The sequence below is a fragment of the Hemicordylus capensis genome, chromosome 6 (genome assembly GCF_027244095.1).
Source record: "Hemicordylus capensis ecotype Gifberg chromosome 6, rHemCap1.1.pri, whole genome shotgun sequence".
Classification (NCBI taxonomy): Eukaryota; Metazoa; Chordata; class Lepidosauria; order Squamata; family Cordylidae; genus Hemicordylus; species Hemicordylus capensis.
This window is the reverse complement of record NC_069662.1, coordinates 147,451,626-147,477,834: the sequence shown is the minus strand read 5'-3', so window position 1 is coordinate 147,477,834 and position 26,209 is coordinate 147,451,626. Positions and strand designations below refer to the sequence as shown.

At 45.1% G+C, this 26,209-nt stretch overlaps 1 long non-coding RNA gene across 8 annotated transcripts in view; it reads right to left on the bottom strand.

Moving 5' to 3' along the window:
* The window catches only part of LOC128329647 (uncharacterized), a 224,983-nt gene that overhangs the window by 30,569 nt on the left and 168,205 nt on the right, over window positions 1-26,209 (bottom strand). For 6 of the 8 annotated variants that reach the window (XR_008309735.1, XR_008309732.1, XR_008309736.1 and 3 more), the window contains 3 exons: window positions 6,176-6,258; window positions 5,419-5,566; window positions 4,171-4,302 (listed from right to left, as the gene is read on the bottom strand). This is a non-coding gene — a long non-coding RNA (uncharacterized LOC128329647). The remainder of the gene's footprint in view (window positions 1-4,170; window positions 4,303-5,418; window positions 5,567-6,175; window positions 6,259-26,209) is intronic. The other 2 variants (XR_008309733.1, XR_008309738.1) reach the window with 1 other exon arrangement.

The following is a 26,209-nucleotide window of genomic DNA, read 5'->3' as shown; positions in this document are numbered from 1 at the left end:
CATACAGGGTAAGCAAAGTCAGCTGCATTGCCCTCACTGTGGTGTCAATCAATCAATTTTTATTACAGCCTTAAGCCAACCAGAAAAAAACAAAAAGCAGAACACACAGAAGTGCAATAAATATCATAAAGAGCATCGAAAATGTAAAAAACAGGATTTCTAATAAAACTAAAAATACATTATAAAAAAACCATGACGGGATGTCTGTCTCATAGCCCCATAAATGAATTTAGCTACTATTTTAGTGACTTCATCATTGGCGTCAGCCAGGCAATAGTTAAGATAGAAGGAGTCAGGCCTACCAGGCAACTGCTCAAAAATTGGAGATAACAATTCTCTCCTCGAATCACGGTAGAGGGGACAATATAGCAAGAAGTGCATGACAGTTTCAAGGCTATCCTCTCCACACGGACACTGTGGTGTCAAGAGTGCATTTCTGCTGCAGAAGCAATTGAGCCAACACACCCTTTGCATGTTGGCTCAATATAAGGCAACTCATATGGAGCTGCCTTATATTGAGTTGGACCGCTGGTGTAGATCAGGGCTGCACAACTTTGGCCCTCCAGCTATTTTTGAACTACAGCTCCAATCATCCCCAGCCACAGTAGCCAATAGTCAGGGATGTTGAGAGTTGTAGTCCAGCATCTGATGGCAAACCAAAGTTGTGCAGCCCTGTTCTAGATGGATTGGCCTGGTATTGTCTACATTAGTGGTTCTCGACCTGGCGGTCTTTAGATGTTGCTGAACTACAACACCTATCACCCCCAGCCACAATAAATTGTAGCTGGGGCTGATGACAGCTGTAATTCAGCAACATCTGGAAGTCCCCAGGTTGGGAACCACCGGTCTATATTGGCCAGAAACAGCTTGCTAGAGTTTCTGGCAGAGGTCATTGTTAGGTGAGAATCTTTTAATTGGTGATGCCAGGGATGGAATCTAGAACCTTTTGCAAAGCATGTGCTGTACTGATGAGCTATGACCCCTCCCTGTGGTTTCCTTACCTGTCTTCATTGTCACTGCCCCCTTACAATGGCCAAACACATTTTCCTTTTCAACACACACACCCCAAACACACACAAATAACTAAAGGGAGTGCTTTCATAGCTCCCAGAAGATTTTGTGAAAAGCTGATCCCATTTTGGCTCAGCCCTATTTTGACTGCCAAAAGATCTATAGACTGCAAAGAACTTCCTGTGGCCATATAGAAACTGTGTATGTAATACTGTGGGATCCCCCCCTCCCATCATCTCTAAAATTTAAATCAGGGTGGGCAGATTTAAGCTTCCAGGACCCTTTGCCAGAGCCTTGGGAGCTACCAGCAACTTGGGAAGATGACAGCAGATCACAAAATGGCCACCTGTATGAAAATTTACATCAACAGAATAAGTTATTTTTAACTCCAAACTCCCTGAATTCTGGGAAAATTAGAAATGGTGTGGCCAGGGGCATAGCAGGATTGGAGTGGGCCCTGGGACAAGAAATGAAGATGGACCCCTGGGCCTCCTGCCTCCTTCCCACCTCTTCCTGCCTCCTTGTCTTTGCTGCAGAAGAACTTCAAGGATATGGTGAAAAACAAAACATTAATGGTCATACCCTTTCTCATGCTCCTATGCAAATAATATGACAGACTCCCCACACTTGCAGACTTACACACACACACACACACACACACACACACACCTGCACATGCATTCCCTTGGCTCAGAAACATTTTAAAAAATTCTATCTATCTATCTATCTATCTATCTATCTATCTATCTATCTATCTATCTATCTATCACAAACATCTCATATATCCTTACCACATCAGCAGTGAAGAGAGAAGAGCAAGTGGTCACCCAACCAGTAGGCCCCCTCCCTCAGGGGCCTAGGGACATTTGCTCCCCACCTGTCCTGCCATTCAATTATCTCTATACACCAGTGTGTGGCCATGTCCCCACTCAGCCAGCCAATCAGATCTGCAGTACTGGATGGAGGGGGAAGGGAGGAAGAATCAAGCCCCCAAACCCAGAGATAAGTACGGGAGCTGGGATTTCCCAGTCTTCCTAATACCCACCCCTGTTTTTACTAATACATGTATGTTAAAAATATCAGAGTTCATGAACCCCAAACCTTAAATGTTACTATTACTATTCTATCATTTAAAGAGCACATACTTGCAGACCTGATTTGTGTTTGACCTCGCAGCAGCCCTGTGAGGCAGGTCATTGTAATGCCAAACATTTTTCCAAATGGGGAAATGACTTGAACAAGGCTATACAATGAATACATAGCTGGGGTGTAGCTACATTTGGACACGTGGGGAGGGGGACTGGTCCTTGGCCCCTGAGGGAGAATTGGTCTGCCAGCTGGGTGACAGCTAACTCAGTTAACCCCTGCTAATGAACAAAGGGGGCACCAGGCATGTATCTAGGGGAGAGTGGGCTCATGTTTGCCCCTCTCTTCCCAGAAGCTCCTTGTGCATGCCAGCCACTCCCCCTGCATGTGACATCACTCACAGGCAGCATAGCCAGCACTTGTAAGGGTTGCACAAAGTCCTCGGTAGCTCATTTCCCAGCTGGCTTTGCTGTCAGCTAGGTGTATTCTCCGTTCTCAGGAGAAGACAAAGAAAATAGTCAGCAATGAAGCTGGTTGTGAAATGAGGCTGACCAATGCTCAGGGGTAAGGAGCGAGGGGATGCTCCCCCTTTGAACCTATCCCCGCCCCCCAGTTATAGCTCCACCTCTGAGAGGCACCTTTTACAGTGGTGATTCTTTTATATTTAGCAAAGGGAGCACAACTGGCCCAGTTCATCCCCAGCACAACATCCCAGCAGTGGCTGTTGCTGGTTTCCACCTTGTGATTCTTTTTGATTGTGAGCCCTTGGTATGCAAACGCTTTGAGAACTTTTGTTGAAAAGCGGTATATATTCATAGCAGTAGTAGTAGTAGATTGTGAGCCATTTGGGGACAGGGCATAATCTTAATATTTGTTTGTTTGTTTATGTAAACCACTAGGGGTTTACACAAATAGTATGTGCTGAAGCAGTTCACCTTGAACCGGGGCCAGTTCATCAGTTCAATTGCATGCTGAACCAGGGGTGGTTTGGTCTGTGATTGAACCAAACCAGGCCCAGTTCAGGTGAACCAGTTTGGTATGATAAGGGGGCCAAGCAAACACGGTGAGCAAGTAAGCAGCTCACCTGGCTGGTGTGGAGGCCAGAACTGAGCTGCTGCTGAGCCAGAGTGGGGAGTCTGCTGCTTGGGGCCACTGGGAGGGTGAGCGGTGGCACATGGTGATGCCAGCACTTGCACTGGCCAGGTAAGCAGCTTACTAACCCACTTGCCACCCCCTGGCCACCCCTTACCCCTGAAAGGATCCCCCACCCCCTGTACTTGTAAAGAGGAATCCTCACCCAATTTCTCTTTACAAGTATATCCCCTGAACCAGTTCAGACCTGGTTTGGGCAGACATGTAACCAGACCGGGCCGCTTCGAATCCGGTTCAGATTTGAACAGAACCAGCCAAACCAGTTCCATGTATACACCCCTATAAACCGCTATGAGAACTTTTGTTGGTAAGCGGTATATACATATTTGTAGTAGTATTTGTAGCAGTAGTAGCTTGCTCTTTGCTCTCCCCCTTCCTCGACTTTGAGGAAGAAGGTGGAAGGGCAGGGGCCCATCTTCACTTTATATCCAAGGGCTCACTCCAGCCTTGCTATGCCCCTGTGCATGGCACAGGTGGGAGCTGAAACCAGTCCCGCAGATCTAAATCCAGATTGCTCTTTATCTCAATAGCGTTCAGGTTGTTGACTCACCACCAGAGAGTTCATCTGGTGGCGACCTGGAATCGGTCCTTCTCAGTTGTTGCCCCTAGGTTGTGGAATACACTCCCCGTGGATATAAGTGGATTATCTTTCTTGGAGGCCTTCAGGATTGCCTTTTAATTATATCTAGTTTGAATTTGAATTTTAATGAGTTTTAATCTGATTCAAATGTTTTCTGATTTTAATTGTTCTATTGTGTGTTCTTGATTTTAATGTAAACCACCCTGAGCCACTCTAGGAAGGGTGGTATATACATTAAATAAATAAATAAATAAATAAATAAATAAATAAATAAATAAAGTGAGTGCTGGTGATGTTTCTAATATACAGTAGTCATCAACTATTCCCCCCCAACAGCTTACCCGTGAACAGGAGAGATTCTCTTGTCACCTTTAATTTTAGCTTATGCTGATGCAACATCCAATTGTCTGTCTTCTTAGAAAAGCAGTGCTGGGTTTTTCCTTCTCATTTTTTACAGAGGCTGCCACATTACACTGCCGAGTGAGACATCAGACTTCATAGAAACAGTTTTCATAAGAGCAACATTTCTTTATAACACCATTATGCTAATAGCTTGTGCGTATGACACCCGTGGGAATTTCACTTTGCCAAAGTGCTGGGAAAAATTATTAAGCCCGCTTTAAAAAAATCAATATCCAAGAACAATCTGGAAATGGACCAATTTCTTAGACCCAGATACCCCACCCCACCCCACTTTCTTTCTTTCTTTCTTTCTTTTGGCATGGGGGTGGGGAATTATCTTGGAATCTGTTCTGTTTCTAAACATGAACACTACAGTTATTTGATGGCCTGAAAGTGCATGTTAACTATGGATGCACTAGCTGGCCTTAGCCCTCCTAGCTTTGGGCAGCAATCCTAAGCAAACTGACTAGGGAATAAGTCCCATTGAACTCAGTGTCTCATATACCATGCAGCATGCACATAGAGACAATGGAACAGGAAGTATAAATTCCTTGGGCCTCCCACTTCATTATCCCTTCCCCCACCATGCTTCCTATCCACCTGCTTCAGGAGAAAGTGCTCCGCCAGCTGGAGAGGGCAAGGAGCCACTGGGCATTCGTTCCCCATACTGGCCATACCCCTGATGTTATATTATGACGTTGGGGGAAGGGGTGTGGCCAGTGTGTCTGCAGCTTGTTCCTGGGTCACCAGGACCCTCCCTATGCCCCTTACCATGCAGTGAGCCACCTGTCTATGCAACAGGCAAGCTCACTGCTGCTAAGCCCCTTTAAAACCCTACCAGCATGGCGTGTGAAGGTGGGGAGGCTTCATGGCTACTAAGGAGTGCATCCTCACATTCTTGCTGCTACCCCCATAGCAGTGGGAGTGAGAGGATACATTCTTCAGTAGCTACGGAGCCTTCCTGCCTTCGCAAGCTGCACCAGCAGAGTTTAAAGGGGCTTGGAGGCAGCGACTCACCTGTTGCTTAGACAAGCGACTCGCCCTGAGGTATGTGATCCAGATGGACTTACTTCTGTGTAAGCATGCATAAGAATATATTTAATTACCTGCTTGGTTAAATGAGAACAATCAACTTCACAGGATTGTTTTGAGGATCAGTGAAATAAGGATTCTAAAGCACTTTGTACCTGGAACGTGTTATAGGCGTTATTAGTAATGGTCTATAACCATTAAGTTCTCATCCAGACTGATGAAGTGCTTGTGCAGCAAGCAAAGATGCACCAGTGCAAGATGACTTCACAGCTGTGCAAAGTTGTCCTCTTGTGCAGACTTTCTCTGCAAAATATAAGAGGCATCCTACAGGTTGCGCACTTTGTGCAAGTGCAAACATGTTTGCACTAACTCAACCCTAGAATAAAACGCATGTTCCAGACTTAGAGCCACTAGCTAGTGCAAATGCCTTGTGCTAGCACAACACATTTGAGCAAGTGCTTCATTCGTCTGGATGTCAGCCAATGAGTTTCACTAAACCTCATGTCAATCAGAGTGTTGGAAAAAGTCCAAAGAATCCCAGTTTTATCTAGGGCACACAAATGGTAATATGGCCCAAAGTGGGATGTGAATGGCAGAGGGGAAACTAATAGCCCTATTCACACATAATGTTCACCACTCATACTATTTGTGTACAGTGTATACAGGTATCTGTAGACAGGTGCAATGATTCACAAGTTATATTGAATGCAGGCACAATGGTACACTTCTTATTTGAAACTTGCATTTCAAAGGACCTGCATGGAAGTTCACTTTTTAAAATGAATGCATGCACAAAAGAACATGTTTGAGTGTAAAGACTTCTGAATTGCAAGTGCAACATAATGTCTGAAAAGAACTAATGTTATCACACTTCACCATCCTGCACAATACAGTTGATCATCAGAATCTTACCTAGTGAAACTTCATTGCTGATGCCACACACCACAGAAAAGTGTCTCCCTCTCCATTAGAGTATGTCTCCGGGAACTACATTGCTGAAAGAGATGACAGAGAATTCTAGTGGGTTAACTCCTACCCCAACAGGTACCCTTCTTTCCTCCATAGTTAGATGGATAGGTAGCTAGATAGATGGATAGCAACTGACAGTATGATGGGAGTTTGGGGGGCTCTGGCTGCTATTTGAATTGCCCATATGAGAAGCGTGTCTTGCATGAGTTACATCTGACATGGTAAGAACAAATGAATTTCTTTGCTGCAATTCAGTTCAGCATTTGATTTCCTACAGCAGTGTCAGATGTCAAAGGGACATGAAGATGCAGTCACCCTTGTTTGTTCCCCAGCATTACAACCATAGTAGAGCTTTCCAAACTAGATATTTGCATGTCAGGTGCATATATCATATAAAGACAATAAACCCATAGGTTCATTCACATGATTATTATTAGGGTAGGAGAAGCATCCTACCCTAGTTTGAAAGTTGCACTCACTCACGTTTTCTCATCGTCTGTGAGTTAGGAACAAGGTTGGGGGTTAGAAGCTTGATCATGAGTTAAGCCCCAGGTGGATAGTACAGTTTCCCCTCCTACCTTGTTCTAAAATTGGGGACAGAATCTGGAGGGCTTAGCACACGATCAAGCTCCCAGCTTGTTTTTAACTTACAGGCAATCAGCTCCCAGCTTGTTTTTAACTTACAGGCAATCAGAAAATGGGTCTGTGTGCAGCTCCAAAACTTGGTTAGGATGCTTGTTCCATCCTCATAATAATCGTGTGAAAAAGTCTAATATTCTATTAGGATCAGCCCCAAAGAAAGGCATTCCCTTCATGGAAAATGTATAATGGGCCAGCACCAGAGTTCCCTCTAACAGGGATTTCCAGGTGTTGTTGACCACAACTCCCATAATACCCAAGCAAAAGCCACTGCAGCTGGGGATTCTGGGAGTTGTAGTCAACAACTGCAGGGAATCCCTATTAGAGGGAACACTGGCCAGCACAGCTATTTGTATTTTCAGTTTCCATCAATGCCCAAGCATAATTTCTATGGGTCCAGTACAAACATGAACATGGGCACCCTTCATTCTCTCCCCCTGCCCAGCCTTTTCTCAGTGGTGGCACCAGGGGGGAAAAACTGAGGGGGTGGGGAGGTCACAGAAAGGGCAAAGTGCATTTATGGGTGGGCAAGCTGTGTACCACATATTAGATTTTTGAAACAGAAATGTGGGGGGTAGGTGGAGGGGCAGGCCACTTGTCTGGGGCGGGGGGTGCTTGCCCCTGCTCATCCCCCTCTGGAGCCACCCTCACCTTTTCTGTTTTGAAATATTAGAGGATTGAGGACTGCCTTTTTATTTCTTTAGGTCCCTTTGTTAAAACTCTTTTTGTTTGTAGATTCCTCATTTATATTTATAACCAGGCACTGCAGTATGGCACGCTTGCATATCAGTTACTGTACTTATTAATTAATTATGACAAATGCCCTTAGACACTGTTCCTTATGTATCTAGCATCTGTGTTTCTATGCACATGCTTTTACAAACCCACCCCATATAGCGACGACTACGGATATTTATATACCGCTTTTCAATGAAAATTCTCAAAGAATATGGAAAAATAAATAATAAACTATATGTTATAAGTAATATAATATATAAATAATGATGATATTTATAATAATAATAATAATAATAATAATAATAATAATAATAATAATAATAAACTATAAATAATATACAAATAATAAACTCGGTAGAAAAAGAATTAATAAACTACGGCTCACAATCTTCAAAAAAGAAAAAAAAATGAAATAGACACTAGCAACAGCCATTGGACTGGATGCTGTGCTGGAGTTGAATAGAGCCATTTGCTCTGGCCGCCTGCTAAATATAAGAGAGATGCACCCTTGAAAGGTGCCTCTTTGTCCAGTTAGGAGGGAATACAGGGAAATAAGTTTGCATAACATCCTCAAACATAATCTGCAATTTTTCCTTGGTTTGTTCCAGATGGTGATGGGCTTGCAGCCAGAGATTGTGAACTCTTAGAACTTGAGTCCTTCTGGGACAGGAAAGTATCTTATTATTTATTTTTCAGTGTAAACCACTCTGAGCAATTTGTTGAAAATTTCATATACATATTCGTAGTAGTAGTAGTACAAGTAGGTCAGGTCAGACCAGGCTAGGCCAGGCCATGCTAGACCTGGGTAAAGTACTCTGCCCCATGCTTGGGTCCTGAATTATTCCAGTTTGCATTGTTCTTTTAATGGCTTACATAAGGGGTTCCCAGCCTGTGGAACTCCAGATATTGCTAAACTACAACTTCCATCATTCCCAACAACAATAAATTGTTGCTGGGGGTGATGGGAATTGTAGGTCAGCAACAACTGGCGTAACGCCGGTTGGGAACCCCTGGCTTAGGTGGACAATCTGGTTTTAAACATTATTTTCTTGGTAACAATGTATCTAGTTAACAATGCTGAGGTGGGTTTATCCTAAGTACCAGAAAATACATCTGAAGCTCATTTGACTGACTTGGGCGGGGGGGGGGGGGCGGGGGATTGAATGATGTTGCAATGTTTTCCTTTAATTCCTTTCATCATCATTACTGATGCCGGAATATTGAGACTTCAGTGAGGAGGTGGGAAGGGGGCAGTCTGCTGTCTCCAACAGTAACTCATCCCTCTTTATCATCATTATCTCTCTGCTTTCTCTGAAAAGCTGGGTTAACCGACATCCCGTTAACAAACTGTAAACATCCTAATTGCTTGTCCCCAGACCCATTTTCCTTGTATACAAATGTCCAGGCCCCGAATCTTTTCTGGAAAGGTGACCCCTTCAAAGAGCTGGCTGTCTTAGGAACCCCAGAGGTTGCGACTCGAGCGGCAATTTATTATGAGCAATTTGCTGCCTTGCTGAGAGTTGACTCCAGTTTCCTCATAATGACCTCTCGGGTGTAATATAGCATTTTAGGGTGAATATAAGCACTATAATAAGAAAGGATTGATTTTGCATCTGGCACAGGATTCTAGTGATTGGAAATAATATATTGATTTTTTTTAATTAAAGCCATCTTCACATTCATAATGGAAGGTCCTGCCCTCCTTAGAATTTACTGCCAAAGCCTCTGGGTGATGATTGCAATTATGGATTCTGTACACTGAGCATGTGGAATAGGAAATAGGCTACTTCGGGAGAAAGATTTTTCCTTTCCTTTTGTTTCAAAGTTCACTTTGGCCTTCATTGTCAGCAGAGTTTTAAAAAACACACCAAAAAAACCTTCTGCAGGTGTGCACAGAAAACAAAGTAAATACAAAATGAACCGTTCTGAACTATGCTCAAAACACATTTAATATAACACTATAATAGGCACAACTGATAATATACCATTATTATTACTCTTGTCAGGGGCGCAGCCACCACTGAGTGAACAGGTTCAAAGAACCCGGGCCACTGCCAGTCAGGGGCCGTGCCTGGCGCCTCAGCCACATCCCCTGTGTTTGACATTAAAGGCAGGAAGAGCAGCACCCAGCCACAATGCGAATGCAACCCAGGCTGGTATTTGCTCTCAAATGGGGAATGCGGCCCCATTTGCAAGCGAAGCCATGCCTGCAACATCTGATGTTGGACGCAGCAGTATCTGATGTCTGACACAGGGGGCGTGGGGGGGGGCGCCGCGGCAGGAGGAACACGGGCCGCCAGCTGGCTTCCTCCACCAATGACTCTTGTGAATGACTAGACTAAAATAATCTACTTATTATTAAATCTGCATATGCTGCAGAGTTTTGTATTTACCTTGAGCGTAGATCTCAGTATGTGTTGCGTTATCTGGTGCACAGAACACAGGCACCAAAAGGCTGTTGCAGAATCACTGGCTGACATGTAGACTAACATTGCACTGGTGCAATGAACAAAGATGTGCCCAGATCCACTGCATGGATGCTCAAGTTGCATCACCTCTTACCTGGGGCATAACTATGATCGGGCAAGGGGAGGCAGCTGTCTAGGGGCCCTGGCCTCTGGGGGGGCCCTCCAGAGACATGTCATGTGCCTCCCCCCACCCAGCGCCTGCTGCAGCTCCTTCAATTTAAGGAGGGGAGAGGGGCTCATCTGTTTTTGGAGACAAGAAGCGTATCCTGCCAGTAATGTATGTAGTAGAAGCCGCCTTTCCGGTCAAGCGCCCCAGCAGCAGCAGCAGCAGCAGCAGCCCACACGCCTCATGTCTGAACTGGCCTCGCCCAGCACGGTGCGTGCTTGCCTGGCAACGCAGCAATTCTGTCCTCAGCGGCGGCAGCAACTCCCCACTCAACGGTGGCCCAGGACTCCCACCCCTGGCTTCCTTCCACTGCAGCCTGGGCTTGGAGGGATAAAAGACCTGCCAAGGGATGGACTTGCTCCCAGCACGCTTCAGCCCGCGAAGCCCAACATGAGGCACGTGTGTCCTCGAGAGCCCTGCGCGGCAGCCCCGTGGCTGCTGCCGCCGCTCCTCCTCCTTTTCCTGATGTTGGCCGTGAGCAGCACTTTCCAGAGCGGTAAGGCTGCGAGCCCCACAGTAGACAAGGGACTGGGCGAGGAAGAAGCAAAGCCGTCTTCAACGGTTGGGGGTGCTCTCCCTGCCTGGCAGTTTTCTCTAGTAGCTGGAGGAGAGCTAGCCTTATGGTAAAGTAAAGTGTGCCATCAAATTGATTTTGACTCCTGGTGCCCACACAGAGCCCTGTGGGTTTGTGGGTTTTTTTTGTATAATACTGGTGGGGTTGGCCGTTGCCTCCTCCCGCGCAGTGTGAGATGATGCTTTTCGCCATCTTCCTATATTGCTGCTGCCCAATAAATGAGTTTCCCATAGTCTGGGAAACATACTAGCAGGGATTTGAACTGGCAACTTTGTGCTTGTTGGTCAAGCATTTCCCTGCTGCTCCCAGGGGCATAACTCTAATAGGGCAAGGGTGTTGCCTGGTTGCAAGAACCTGAGGGGTATGCTCGTGAGTCAAATGGGCCATAACCCAAAGTTTGGCTTTAAAAAAGCCAAATCTGGCAGCAGAGTCAGGGGGGCCAGAGGCAAGTCATGTGACGGACTCCCCCAGCCACACATCTGCCTGGGCTTCCTTCAGTCGTATTCATCCTCCGAAACTGATGTGAGTCTTAAGACCTGGAGCTACCAGAACAGCATGTCTTTCTCTAGTACCATTAAATGACTTGCATCATCCACAATTTACAAAACCTTTAAAATAATAATTTAGGATGATGTTCTATTGTGGGACATAGGGTGGAGAGAGATATATATATATGCATGCTTTTCGTTTCCACTATTCAGCCTCTTTTAAGATTTCTTTACTTCATGATCTGAGCTTCAGTGAGGGGGGGGCATTTTAAAATCTTGTCTCTGGGCCCACTCCAACTTTGCTACGCCTCTGCCTCTTGCACTCTCGGTCCACTCATAACTTGGTTCGCAGATAACTTTGGATCAAGCCCTGCAACCTATATGGGCCGAGGAAAAGGTTTCACAGCAGGAGGTATGCCACTCTTTGCACAAGCACACCCTGTTGCACCAGCTCCCAACTGAGCAGAACTAGCTAGTGCAAGAGTCTTGGACGAGTGCAACATGTGCTGTGTTAGCCTCTGGATGTCAGCCTCTGAGTGCAAAATGACACCTCCCCCCACCCACAGCACTAGGGCCAGCCTTACCTAGCCAGAGCTTAAAGGTGTTGCACACATCACACACACCTTGTAAAAGAGAAAAATGTAGCAACCGCCTTCACCCCCATCTCTGCCTCTTTCTTGTTCTTGTTCTTAAAGGAAATGGGTTCACAAATGATGATCTTTGCTAGAGATAGGGAGAGGCTTGAAAAAAGCAGATGCATTCATTGATTTAGAGAGCATAGAAGTCACTTTCGGCACAAGGCTCTCCGGGTGTTGTACATATTAAAAATGATAAAACATTAAAACACAATGGGGCTGTTCACACGGGTAGCCTTACCTGGGTAGGGCTGCTCACGTGGAGCATGGGATCAAGCCCGATCCCTTCACTGCCCCTCCTGGTAGCCTGAGTTTTATCCCTGGGCTTTTACTGAAGTAGAAGGGTGCAAGTGCACACTTCCACCCCAGTTCCCAGTCATGTGGCTGCTTGAGCTGCCTGCTGCAGCCCAAGCAACCATAGAGCCAGTGGCTAGAGCACCAGTAGTGGGGAAATCCCCCAATGCACCACACTCCTTGCACAGTGCATTGTTGGATGCAGGAGGCTGCAGCTTGCTCACCCCCACCCCCTCACTGTTCCTGAAGCCATCATGCATGTAGGCGCATAACAATGGGACGTCCGGGGGCGACACTGGTCATGTGGTGGAAGACAGGAAGGCTCTTGCCTTCCCCCCAGCCCTCCCCAGGCTGGGTAAGTTCAGATCCTGACTCAGGAGAACGACCTGACTGGCTCTAGTAAAAACTTAGCAGGGAGCAGCTTCCCTTCAGTAAAATCAAGCAGAAAAATCTTTGTGATGGCTTTGTCCATGCCTTTGAAGTTTGTGGCAACGTTGCATAACACAGGTGAGACTGGTCCTTGGGATCAAGGGTTCCAAATGGGAGGTGCTGGTGGCATGAGCCCCTGGGTTGCCAGCTATTGCGCCACACTCTAAGTTCTTAGCACACTGACCTACTATGGAAACATCATATGGAGAGATGGAATCATGGCAATGGGATAGTTAGTCTGAATAGGAGATAGTTTATTGGTAGATTTCCTTTTTCACAGAATTATCATCTGAGTTTAATGAGTTGAAACTCACAATTAGCAGCAGGCTTAAGATACTACCCTCTGAACTTAATTTAATTTAATTTACAGCCGGAACAATTACATTTTCATGGTAAAGCAAATCTCTCTCTCTCTCTCTCTCTCTCTCTCTCTCTCTCTCTCTCTCTCTCTCTCTCTCAATCTTGATCTCCTCTTATTTGCTGGAGTGAAAGTTCATTCATTAATCTTTGTGATTACTATGGCTATGCTAAGCTTTGAGACTGAATCTGGCTATGCTAAGCTTTAAGACTGAGTTTGTGAAATGTGATCCTTGGAAATATCATGTAAAAGGTTTAAGCCCCTCTGAACTAAGAAATGTTAAGGACCTTTGAAATGCACAGGCTTAAAGAATATGGCATCCATGTTGCTTAGTATGGAAGTATGGACTTTACATAGTGAAGAGTGCTTTATACAGTATAGTATCTGCAGTATAATTAATTTGAAGGATGCATTTTTAAAAGTAGTGGCTTTTTTCATTTCCAAGAATACATAATAGCACTTGTAAACCTTTACTGCTCCTGATGGACATCTTGCTTTAAAGTGCATTCAGTTTTTTAATACTAGCAACTTTACCCTCCAGTGTCCCTCTACTGCTCCAGCAGCACAGCACTGAAACCAATTTGTTCTGTCAGATTTCAACCTTGAAACATTGCATAATAATATCATACTCCTCCAGGGACAGATCCAGTAGTGGGTGCCAGGGTGCTCTGGCACCCCCTGTGAATTGATTGGAATATGACTCGCCTGCAGGCTGCAAACAGTTGAGGCTTTTTTGCTGCCCACCAGGCAGCAGGCTTTTGATCCTCCACTACCACTGGCATCACTGACATAGGCTTTACTTTGGACCACCACCCACCGGGCCTCCACCAACAGCATGAATGATCACGCTGACAACTCAGGAGAGCAGGTGGGCCACTGAGGAGAGATGGAGTGTGCTTAGCAAGAGAAATGGTACACTGAGCCCAGGTCGCAGTGACCCGCTGCCTAAGAGGGAGCACAGGACCGCTTGGGGAAGTGTGGTGCTTCTTTCACCCAGCCTGCTCCAGTCCCATCTCCTCTTCAGCCACACAGCCTGCTTCCCAGCCTGCCAGTCTCTGCCTCTAACACTGCACTTCGCCAAGCAGCTTCCAGCTCTGGACCATCCCTCCCACACCAAGCTACTCAGGGTGGGTAAAAGGGCAGTGGCAGCAGCAGTAGCAGAAAAGGTGCACAATGAGGAGCCGCTTCCTCCTCAGTGTGATTCCTCATTCTCCTCCTCAGAGCAATGACATGTTCTTCCTCTTCCTGTCATGGGTATTGGGAGGGGAAGGAAAAGGAATAAAAAGGTAGAGGGCTTGGGGGCTTGGGCATTTGTTGGGTGTGGGAGTGGAAGTGAGGCCCCAGGGTAGTTCCACAAACAGCATAGTTCATTTTCTAGAGAAAGAAAATCTAAGCCCCAGTATTTTAATATGGGGGGATCTTTAATGGGAAAAAAAATTCCTGTGGCATCCCCTGTAATTTCCTGCTGGATCTGCCCCTGTGCTCCTTGGTGGTCTGTCCGTCAGCTCCTGTACTGCACTGCTGGCATAGATGGGACAAATTCCTTCTGAAAGCTGAGAAGAGGAAAGGAAATAAATGAATTGTGTTTGGAGAATCTGTTTTTGGAGGAGCTGGGAGTGCTCCCCCATTTTCCAGATAGCTTGGGGAAACCCACTGCTTACTGGTAAAGCATCATTTGTGCATCTCCTTTGTTTGACTACAACTCCCAGAATCTTCAGTCAAAGGTCATTGCATCTGGGGATACTAGGAGTTGTAATTAACAGCATCTGGGAATCACTGTTGGAGGGAACACTGCTCCCAATATGGTTTAAAATAAAAATAAATTAAACCAACTCAGGTCTCAAAATGAACCTACAAGCCAATAGGGAAAATGTCTAACCTGAGAGCAGCAAATTTTTGATAGCTGAAAAATCAAAACAGATAAGCCATGCCACAAAACTGCAAAAAATAACTTGCTCAGTCTATTTTCTGAAGGTGCAGTGAAAGTTTTCACACACACACACACACCCTGAAAATGAAGGAAAGCATGTGTCTGCTGGATCTTCAAAGGGAGAGGGTTCCTGTCACAACCCCCACGCAGAGTAGTAACTCTGAGTCTGACCCTGAAGAGGCAGGACCATTAATGGACCTGGCCCCAGGCCCTGAGTTGGAGTCCACTGAAATAGCATCAAAAAGCCCCTGAGCCCTGCAAAGGGGCACCCTCAGAAACTGGGTCACTTGAGGAGCCTACAGTGTTGCACTCCGTGAAATATGCATGTTGGTGCTCGCTTTGCTGGTCAATGGACCAAATAAAGATGATTGATTGATTGATGTTGGTGCTCACAACAAGCTAGGCAGGATCAGGTAGAGAGGAAGAGTGCCAGACTCCAGACCAGAAAGCTGCCCCTTTAAGGCTTCCACTTCCCAGTCAAAGAGGCGGAGCCCAGGAGCAGTAGCCTGAGTTCAGAGGTATTTAAGAGCTGAGTGTACCCCTGACTGCTGTCAGATCAGCATGTCCTATGGGGCTGCCTTCCAGAGCTTGTGGGGGTCTTGTCCACGGGACAGGAAAGGAAAGTGCCAAAGAGTGGGGACACAGAAAATACTCTTTATTAGTAGTGGCACCAGAAAAAAGATTGAGGGGGACACAGAGGCAAAGTGCATGTGGGCAAGCTGTATCCCACATGTCAGGATTATGAAAGAAAAATGGGAACAGGTGGTGGGGCTTGCCCACCCTTGTCCCCGTCTTGAGCCACCCTTGCTCAAGATATTTGGGTATCTGAAGGGGGGCAGCAGGTGCCTCTCCCCTCATCCCCTAACCCTCATCTCCTGCTCTTTTACCTGGTAGCATGGTGTCAATGATGAGCTCCTCCTCCTCCATCTTCCATGGACAGGAAGTGAGCAAAAGAGGAAGTGGAGGATAGGAAATAGTTAGGCTAGAGTGTCCTCTACCCTTCTTGGTGGCTCTGGCACCAGCAAGAGTGACTGGGTGAGCAGGTGGCACAGTGGGGTACCCCCCAAACTAGCCAGACCGCCCCGCCCGCCATTTGCCACTCTATGCAGTTCGATTCAGGTTGCTGCCTAGAGAAACTGGCCCTGCTTTTTATTACTTTTGTTGTACAGAAAAAAAAAGTCCTCAGCCGCTGGCCTCCTGGGCCATCATGGAGAAATAATAAAAGACAATGGGGCTCTAAGGGTTGCTTCATATGTTACTTTGTCTGACACACAGATAAATCTCAGTGTCAGAAAATATGAGTATTTCATAACTTGTAACTTTTAGCTATATACACACAGGTCAAGAAACTTAGACATATGGAGGGCAAGAATGACTAGCTCCCAAAATAAATTCCTGCTGCAATGTACAGATAGCAAAGGACATTCTTTCCCAAAGCAGAGATGAATGTCCATGTCAAAGAATGCAATGCAGGAAGTTACTCTTAAGTAAATGAACACTAACAAAAGTTTCTTGTCTTACTGGATGGTGTGAGAAGGGAAAATATCTACTATGGTCTGTCAAGCGTTACTGTTTTAATAGTGATTTAATTATAAACTGCTTTGGGTGATCTGCTGAGAAAATCAGTTAATGAATTTTAAAATAAACAAACACAAATAAACCGTTCTGCAGCTTTATATTTTTGCTAGACAAAGTTTTGTGTTTTCTGAACAAGAGGAAATAAAGGAGTAGCTACATGACATACAGGAATTGGGAAGAAAAGCTATTAATGGGCCTTTTAACTGCTCTTGTGGCATGAATTGTCCCCTTTGCTATGCAGGGTCCATCCTGGTTTGTATTTGAATGGGAGACTACATGCATGAATGAGCACTGTGAGATATTCCCTCCAGGAGATGGAAGAGCATCTGCATGCTTGCATGCAGAAGGTTCCAAGTTCCCTTCCTGGCATCTTTAAGATAGGGCTGAGAGAGACTTCTGTCTGCAACATTGGAGAAGCTGCTGGAAGTCTGGGTGGACAATGCTGAGCTAGATGGACCAATGGACTGACTTGGTAGAAGGCAGCTTCTTATGTTCCCAAGGTTGGATATGGCCCTAGGACAAGGTATGAAGATACCTGCCTTCCCCACCTGCCTCCCCACCCACCCCCATTTTCTGTGTGCGCAGCTCTGGGGACATCGCCAGGGCAGAGGAATGTCCTTGAAATCAAGGGCCCTGTGGCTGCCATTCTGGTTCAAGCCACTTATATATCTCAGCATTCAGCAACGTTCTCCATGCAAGGTGTCAGACTCAGACATGATGGGAGAGGCAGGCCCCTGGAGACCAGCAGCCTTGCCTCAGCTGCACCCCCATCGCCATTATATCTACACCCCTGTCTATCAAGCCTTGGCACCTGCAAATACAGGGAATCCAGTCTCTGCGGGCACTACAGTTTAACACTGAAGGATGCATTATTTATCAGAGGAATGCTGTGCCACATTTGGCACTTCCAATTTCTGTTTCAACAGATGAACCAGTTATGTGGGAAACTTTCATCTCTGTGCAGGATTTGTCCCACTGTTTGGGAGTATATGTATGTACATTACAAATTTATGGTGGCTATATATTGGCCACAGCTTCCTCTGCACAGCCTAAGAACTGTAGACTAGTGAGAATACTGACAAAGAGAATACCCTTCCCTAGAAATCTCTTACTTTCCCAACAGAATTACAGAATTACAATTCATGCTTGCAATCCTCAGGGATTCCTGGGGAGAGGGAATGAGTCTGAATCCATTGCCTGCCTGCCTGCCTGCTTCCCTGCCTGCACTGTAGCTGGGTCCTAAGACTCCTATTTATATCCTATTTAGATATCCTTCCAGCAGGATATCTGCTGCATTCCATTCAAGCCTCTGCAAAATGTTGTTTCAAGGCTAATGTATTGTTACAGCTGACAGCGTAGGATCCTTTGTTAAGTACAGCCCCATTGAGATATTAGGGCTGCTCTCGTGGCTCTAAACAGGGTCAGAGGAGCACTCAGCCAGGGCCAGAGAGCTATGTGCAGACCCAACTGGCAGTCGGGTGGGCACAAAGATCAAGGTAGAAGGAGGGGAGAGTGATCATGTGGGACCTGGGAGCTGGCGAGGACAGGCGAAGCCAACCCACATTCTGTCCCCAGCATTTTATCCTGCATGATCACTCTCTCCTCCTCCTCCGTTGATCTTTGCAAACGCATGGTCACTGATCAGGAGCATGCACAGCTCTCCTACCTTGGGTGGGTGCTTTTTCTACCCTGTTTAGGATCATGAGAACAGCCCTATTATGTTGTATATGTGTACAAGTCTCTGTATGTACTGCTTGTGTTTTGGGGTGAATGAATGTATATGAATTCATTTTAAAAGTGAACCTGGGCACAGGCCCGGCACCCTCAAATGCAGGGTGCAGATAGGAAGTGGGCTACTGCATAAGTACTTCCTGTAGTGACAGGAAGTGGACTACTAATAGAATGTGTGAATCAGGCTTGGATTGCTGTTTAAAGATACAGAGTGGTCAGCTGATATTTCCTCAATGGGAGGCAAATGGTTGGAAGATACATGGTGGGAATCTCTTTTGGATGACTCCCCACAATCAAAGCTACATTATAGGAAACAGATGAGATGAAGGCAGAAAGAGAGAGGGTGGTTAGGAGCATAGGAACATAGGAAGCTGTCATATACTGAGTCAGACCATTGGTCTATCTAGCTCAGTATTGTCTTCACAGACTGGCAGTAGCTTCTCCAAGGTTGCAGGCAGGAATCCTTCTCAGCCCTATCTTGGAGATGCTGTCGGGGAGGGAACTTGGAACCTTCTGCTCTTCACAGAGTGGCTCCCTCCCCTGAGGGGAACATCTTACAGTGCTCACACTTCTAGTCTCCCATTCATATGCAACCAGGGCAGACCCTGCTTAGCTAAGGGGACAAGTCATGCTTGCTACCGCAAGACTAGCTCTCCTCTCCCATCTCCTCTATGTGGTTACACACATAGCAGCAGTACCTGAGGCTTGCGTAAGCACCCACAGACCCAGAAGTGCACTCTACCCCTCCACTTCCCAATTCCCACATGAACCTCTACTTCCTGTCCAGGTTCCAATATGATGAGATTGGTTGTGACATCCGAACCCACCAATCTCAGCATATGCTGCCCAATTCCCCTCAGGACACCTGGCATCTATAAATAAGATCTGACGTAAGTTGCAGATGTCAGGTTCCCTGCTGGAAACAGAGCTGGATATGCCAAGATTGGTGGGTTTGGACCTCACAACCAATCCTGGCATAGCAGAACCTGGGCAGGAAGTAGGGGCTCCCATGGGGATGGTGGGGAGCATGCTCCTGAGGCTGCAGGTGCTCACATGGATCTCAGGTGCTGTCATTGCATGTGAACCTGCCCAGTGAGAGAGTGCCAAGAGTTAGCTACAGATACTTGGGGTACAAAGTATTTCTCTTTGGGAAGCTAATATGGGATAGCAGATGGCTGGTAGGAGTGCTTTCGTGCTGGCCCCCATTTCTGCTCTACTTGTATATCTGTAAACAGAGCAAACACTACAAAAATGGCGTGTGTCTCCAGTGCTCGCTCTTGCATAACACTAGAACCAGGGATCATCCCATGAAACTGATTGCCAAGAAATTTAGGATGGACAAAAGGAAGAACTTTCCCACACAACACATAATGAACCTATGGAATTTTCTGCCACAAGATGTGGTGACAGCCAACAGGCTGGATGGCTATAAGAGGGGATTAGACAAATTCATGGAGGACAGGACTATCAACGGTTACTAGTCTGAGGGCTATAGGCCACCTCCAGCCTCAGAGGCAGGATGCCGCTAAATACCAGTTACAGGGGAATAGCATCAGGAGAGAGGGCATGCCCTCAGCTCTTGCCTGTGGGCTTCCCAGAGGCATCTGGTGGGCCACTGTGTGAAACAGGATGTTGGACTAGATTGGCCTTGGGCCTGATCTCACTGCACTCAAAACTTCTCACCACTTGAGAAAGTGCAGAGAATTCAGTAGTGTTTAGTGTCCCTAATGGCACACTGGGGAGTAACTTGTCTAGAGAGTAGGAGGCTGTTGGTTTGAATCCCTGCTATGTGTTTCCCAGAATACAGGAAACTTGTATATTGGGCAGCAGCAATAGGAAGGTGCTGAAAGGCATCACCTGTGTGGGAGATGGCAATGGTAAACCCTTCCTGTATTCTACCAAAAACCCCACATGGCTCTGTGGTCCCTAGGAGCTGACACCGACTCGAAGCACAACCTTTCCTTTCCTTTAATGTCCCTGCCACCTAATTAAATTTTTGGGAAGAGTGTGATCAAGTCTTCTGCTTTTACACAATGGACAGTAAAACTTTGCTGTCCCTGTTCTGCTACAGGAGACAAGCAGCATCTATTCACTCAGGCACAAAAAGTATTGGGTTGTAATGGTTCAGGGAAGATAGAAGCAAAGGTTAAGGGACGATAGAATTCATATATACTGTAGTATTTTCCATTTATTTCCTACATACCTTCCCACCCACATTCAAACACACACATGAGCATAGTTCTAATCCCAACCCTGTGGCTACTCCCATTTGCCTTTCCATTACAACCTCCCACAATGTAAGTGATTTTTCTTTTTGTAACTTGGCATCATGAGACACAAGTCTAACTTCCCCCTGCCCCCGCTTTGATAAATGAATTTGCCAAAAGGGATGCCCCTCCCTGTAATAACTGGAAATGTTCAAAGACCTACTGCCTTGAGGTGTCCTGAATTTGATCTGGGAAAATTGGAAAAGAAACGAAATCAGAGTGTTTCCTTTTCAAAACAAAGTGTCTCTTTGCATATTTTAAATGCATTACAATCAACCTCCCCTAGACAAAACACCAAATGCCATTTCCTAGCAGAATGTCTAAAGAGCAAATTCGGCTACAAAAGAACCTTATTAAAGAGTAATGAAGACTGTCAAAAAAATGTACACTTAAAAGCTAGTAAATAACAAAGTGAGGCTTTTAGCCGTTCTGGCTGGACAACATGAGGTCAGAGAGAAACAACACATTCAGCAGCATTGCAATGCGGTGGGGGCAGCGGCGGTTGGGGGGGGTTGATGAGCTGCATTTTTTGACAATGGTTTTTTTTAGGTCTCATATACTGTTCACTTTCAGACTACATCAGCTTATGCCAATACTGCTGGTGTTATCCACTGTTTTGACAACATGTGGTAGGGCAGCCATGCCAGGATGCTAAAATGGTGAGGGTAGCATATATGTTCTATGGAAATAAGAGGACTAAGCCACCTAATGGTGCAGCAGGGAAGTAACTTGCCTAGGAAGCAAGAGGTTGTTGGTTCAAATCCCCGCTGGTGTGTTTCCCAGACTATGGAAAACTCCTATATCGGGCAACAGTGATATAGGAAGATGCTGAAAGACATCATCTCACACTGCGCGGGAGATGGCAATGGTAAACTCATCCTGTATTCTACCAAAGACAACCACAGGGCTCTGTGGGCGCCAGGAGTCAACACTGACTCAATGTCACACTTTACCTTTACCATCAAATTCTGGGGGAATTTGAAGTTCTAAAAGAGGGAAGGCATACTGGTGAGTGTGGCCAGCTTCAGAATGACTACATGATTTAGTCCAGCTTAAACAAACCATTTCCATACTTCAGAGCTTCCCATACACTTGACTACTGAGGCATTTCCCCCCTGGATTAAAAACCGCCAGCACACTTTTCTTCACATTGAGCGGGTTCTGCAACTGAAGGATGGCCTGGTTAATGTCTCTCAGAACAAACAAACAAACAACAATAATAATATGTGCCCCTGTTGGTGCCCCTGGTGCAGTACCAAAAGAACCTGAACACCATCTCGATACCTTGGGCATCAATAAAATTACAACACATCAACAGAAGGCCACACTATTCGGGACGGCACAAATACTATGACAAATATCTTTAATTTTTCTTTAGTTATCCTAGACCCTTTGAAAGGGCCTGATAATTAAACTACCAAATCCAGTCAATAACATCTGGTAAACTGCGTGTAAATAGCATAGTATAACTTTATTTGTTAGCTGCCCCATAATAAATTTTTCTCTGAGTGGATCACAAACACAGCATTTAAACATCAAGTAAAAACAGATAACATATGAACACACAGACAAAAAAAAGTACAAAATACAAAATAATTTAAAACCTTTTTGAAAAAGTCAGATTTAAAAATCAAAATTTAAAAGGCCTGTGTGAACAAAAAGGTCTTTACCTGTCAATTCTTTTTGGTAAGGGCTCAAGAGGGGCTTTCAGAGCAATGGTAACACTTGTGGCATTCTCCTACGTTTGTCGGCCGTAGCTTGGAATGGGTCAGGGAATTCTGGCACATCTTCATTCCCTCACTGGGAATGATGCTACTATATTGGCAAGGAGCATTAATACTGCATCATCCATTGCCACCCTGACAGGCATAGAACCGTGGGTGCATTCCACATGGCAGTTTAATTTTGCAAGGCACACTCATGTGACCTGGCATACACTTTGGGAATCACTGCCACACTTAAGCAGGTGAGAAGATGAAGCCAAAGCACTTGGGGAAGAGGGAAGAGAGCCAGTCTTGTGATCGTGAGCATGAATGGTCTCCTTTGCTAAGCAGGGTCTGCCCTGGTTTGTATTTGGGTGGGTGACTACATGTGAGTGCTGTAAGATATTCCCCTTAGGGGATGGAGCCATAGCTCAGTAAGCACCTGCATGCTTACATGCAGAAGGTTCCAGGTTCATTTCTTTGCAGCATCCCCAGGTAGATGTGGAAGAGCCTTGGACAGTCTCTGCCAGTCAGTGTAGACAATTTCAAGGTAGGTGGACCAATTGCCTGACATTGTATAAGGCAGCTTCCCATGTTCCTATGTTCCTGGAGGGGCTACCAAGAACTAATTGATTGATTATATTTCTATACCACCTGATATTGAAATTTCCAGGCGGTGTAAAAATTAAAAGATAAAATAATTTAAACCAGTTAAAATTCATAAAACAGATAAAATCTCAGTCAATAGAAACACATTAAAATTTAGATTTCAATTAAAAGCCTGGAAAAACAGGTATGTCTTCAGGGTCCTCCAAAAAGCAAACAGAGAAGGAGATGCTCTTATATTCAGCAGGGAGAACATCCCAAAGCCCCAGGGCAGCCACAGAGAAGGCCTTGTTCCGAGTCGCCACCAAATGAGTCAGCTGCAGCTATAATTGGACCTCTCCACATGATCTTAATAGGCGACAGGGTTCGTGACAGAGAAGGCACTCTCTTAAATACCCTGGACCCAAGCCATTGAGGGTTTATAGGTAATAATCAGCACTATGTATTTTGTTTGTAAACATATTGGCAGCCAGCACAGTTCTTTCAAAATCAGTGTCCTATGGTCCCTTTGGGTAAACCCAGAGACCAATCTGGCTGCCGCATTCTGTACCAATTGTAGTTTCCGAACTACATACAAGGGCAGCCCCGAGAGTGCTTTACAGTAATTAAGCCTAGAAGTTACCAGCATATATACCACTGCTTTAAGGTCATTTGTCTCCAGAAATGGACTTATCTGGAGTATCAGCTGAAGCTGATAAAAAGCACTCCTAGCCACTGCCTCAACATGAGAAACCAGGGAGAATTTAGGATCCAGGAGCACTCCCAGGCTATGAACCTGATCTCTTAGGAGAATGGAACCCCATCCAGAACAAGCAGATCTAAACCATCTCTTGCATCCCAACCCCCTACAGACAATACCTCTGTCTTATCTGGATTCAACTTCAGCTTGTTATCCCTCATCCAGCCCATTATCACCTCCAGGCAGGCATTTGGGAGTGGGACATGCTACTTCCTGATGAATTTGGTATGAAGTTCTATGATAGTAACAACAGACTGTAAGTTTGACAATAATATAATGGCCAGGCTGAAAAGGGTGTCTCCGCCGCTCCCAGGCTTAGGGAGTTGACCATTCCTGTTCCAGAATATAACTTTTTGACTATACTTCCATTTCTCCCAGATCTGACAGAACAGGAAGAGGGAATGCAAAAGACAGGTTCAGGAATAACATGGTGTGAGAGGACCTAGCAGCAATATTTCCAACAGAGCAGTCACACTAGTCATCCTTATCTTCTCTTGATTTCCCATTTCATCTAGTTCATTTGCACACTTCTGGTCCCAATGCCAATTTTCTCTTTGGGGGCAAAGAGGGTTGAATGAAGAGCTATCAGTAACTGTAGCCCCATCAGATGCTTTCCCATTTTTGCATTTGTTACAAGTCTGCATATTATTTCGAGAACCATTTCTATTTGATTAGTTAATAGACTAGATCCGGTGTCATGGTAAACATTTCCCCCGTCTTACTTCTCTCTGCTTTAATAGCCACATCGTAATTGTACACAGTGCCTTGAGCAAAACTTAATTCACTTGAACTGATTTACATCTGTATGCCCTAATGGGGATAGCTGTTTGGAAATGTAATGGTGCAACAAGCTTATGCAGCCATAAAGAACTGATTGGGTTAAGATCAAACTTGTGTTGTGCAGAAATTAGACTTGTTTTAATGGATTCCGTTGATTTTCTTCATTCCTTAACATCCTGCCTTTTTTCTACCCACTAAACAAGCAAAACATCTGCAGTTATCAGATGCTGTTTCATCTTGAATATCATTTGACAGCCCTAGGGTTGACAGCAGAATGTTCATAAACTTATTATGACGCGAACAGAGCTTTGGAATCCTGTGCTCATTCATGTAGGCATGACTCTCAAATGTAACTCAGACAACAATAATGTCTAAGGAGCTCTTTGAACTGCATAAGTTACATCCCCCCCCCCGAAGATAGCAAATGGGATTTTATTTTATATCCCAGGAAGATGTAGTTAAGTGGATGGTAGATGTTCATGCAGGATCATAAAAAAATACATCTACACAACATTCCCACAACAATGGGCTTTTCCAGAAGTGAGTTTATTGTGAGCTTTTAAAAGCTCCTACAGTAGTTACTTGCAGGCTCTTGCTTGTGCCCATGTGATTGTGTCATCTTCTGTAGATTCTCATGCTCCTTCCTAGTGAATTTTGGCACTCTGGCTGCACACTGAGCACATATCTCACAGTATTTTGATAGCGCCAGCTGCTAGCTAGCACATATGGAAATGAAAAAGGACAGATTCATAAGTGCTGGCCAGCAGGTGGCGCTGTGAAAATAACACAAGGGTTGTGCTTAGCATGTAGTCAGAGAATGAAAATGTGCTACAAGGAAGCGTGAGGATCTACAGAAGACAATGGAAATGTGTGGCCTGTGTGTTAAGAGTCTGTAATTCTACTGTGGAAGTTTTAAAAAGCGAAGCTTACATGTGGAAAAGCCCTATTACAGGAAAGGAAATAAGGGGGTATGTTTTTGCAATCATGTGACAGTATCAGAGGAGCCAGGCAATAGTATGATGCAGTGGATGGAGTGTGACTTGGTTATTTGTCCCTTCAGCATGCCTTCATACACCATATCACCTTCTGTATCTCCTTGCATTATTCCTGTTAGTCATGCTTGCCTAAAATAATTTAAAATGATGGCTTGAGTAAGTAGAGTTTGTGTTACACAAAGGGGCTCTGGGCAGTTGCTTCTGGCTTGTAGCAAAGGGGCAACAAACAAACAGATTTGGGTGGCTGTTGGCAGCTCTTTTTGTATCTGTTTGCCGTTATCAGGCCAAACACATGCAAATGATATGAATAAATAACATGCAAATGTCCGGAAGTAGGGCAAATTTCAGCTTTATCAGATTATCCCCAAGCTAGCTTTGGACCAAATTTAATGGCACTAAATTCTTTTGCTTTGATTGCCACAGAAAATCCTTTGTAAAAATAGAAAGAGAGAATTAGTTGGGTTTATTTTTTAAAAAATGTATCAGTGTTTACAATCTGCTTTCTTCTTTGGTACCTATGGTTCAGGAGTGCCTCATGACAATGCAATGATAGCATGCTAATTATCCCCATTATTTAGCAATGGGGGTATCCTCCCCCTTATGTCCTTGAACAAGTTTATTGAATAGATGCCCTTGAGAAGCTTATTGAACTGTTGATTCAACAACTTAACCGCATCTTTAGGCAAATCATTGCTTTTCCTGTTTTCTTGATATTGGCACAGACACCACAATATAGGCTCAAACATGATATTATGATAGCTGAAGGCTAGATTCATTCTAGATTGATATATCAATTTTCTTATGGATTTTTAAAAATAACTTTGCTATGAAAACAACTTTGAGAACTTTTTTGTTGAAA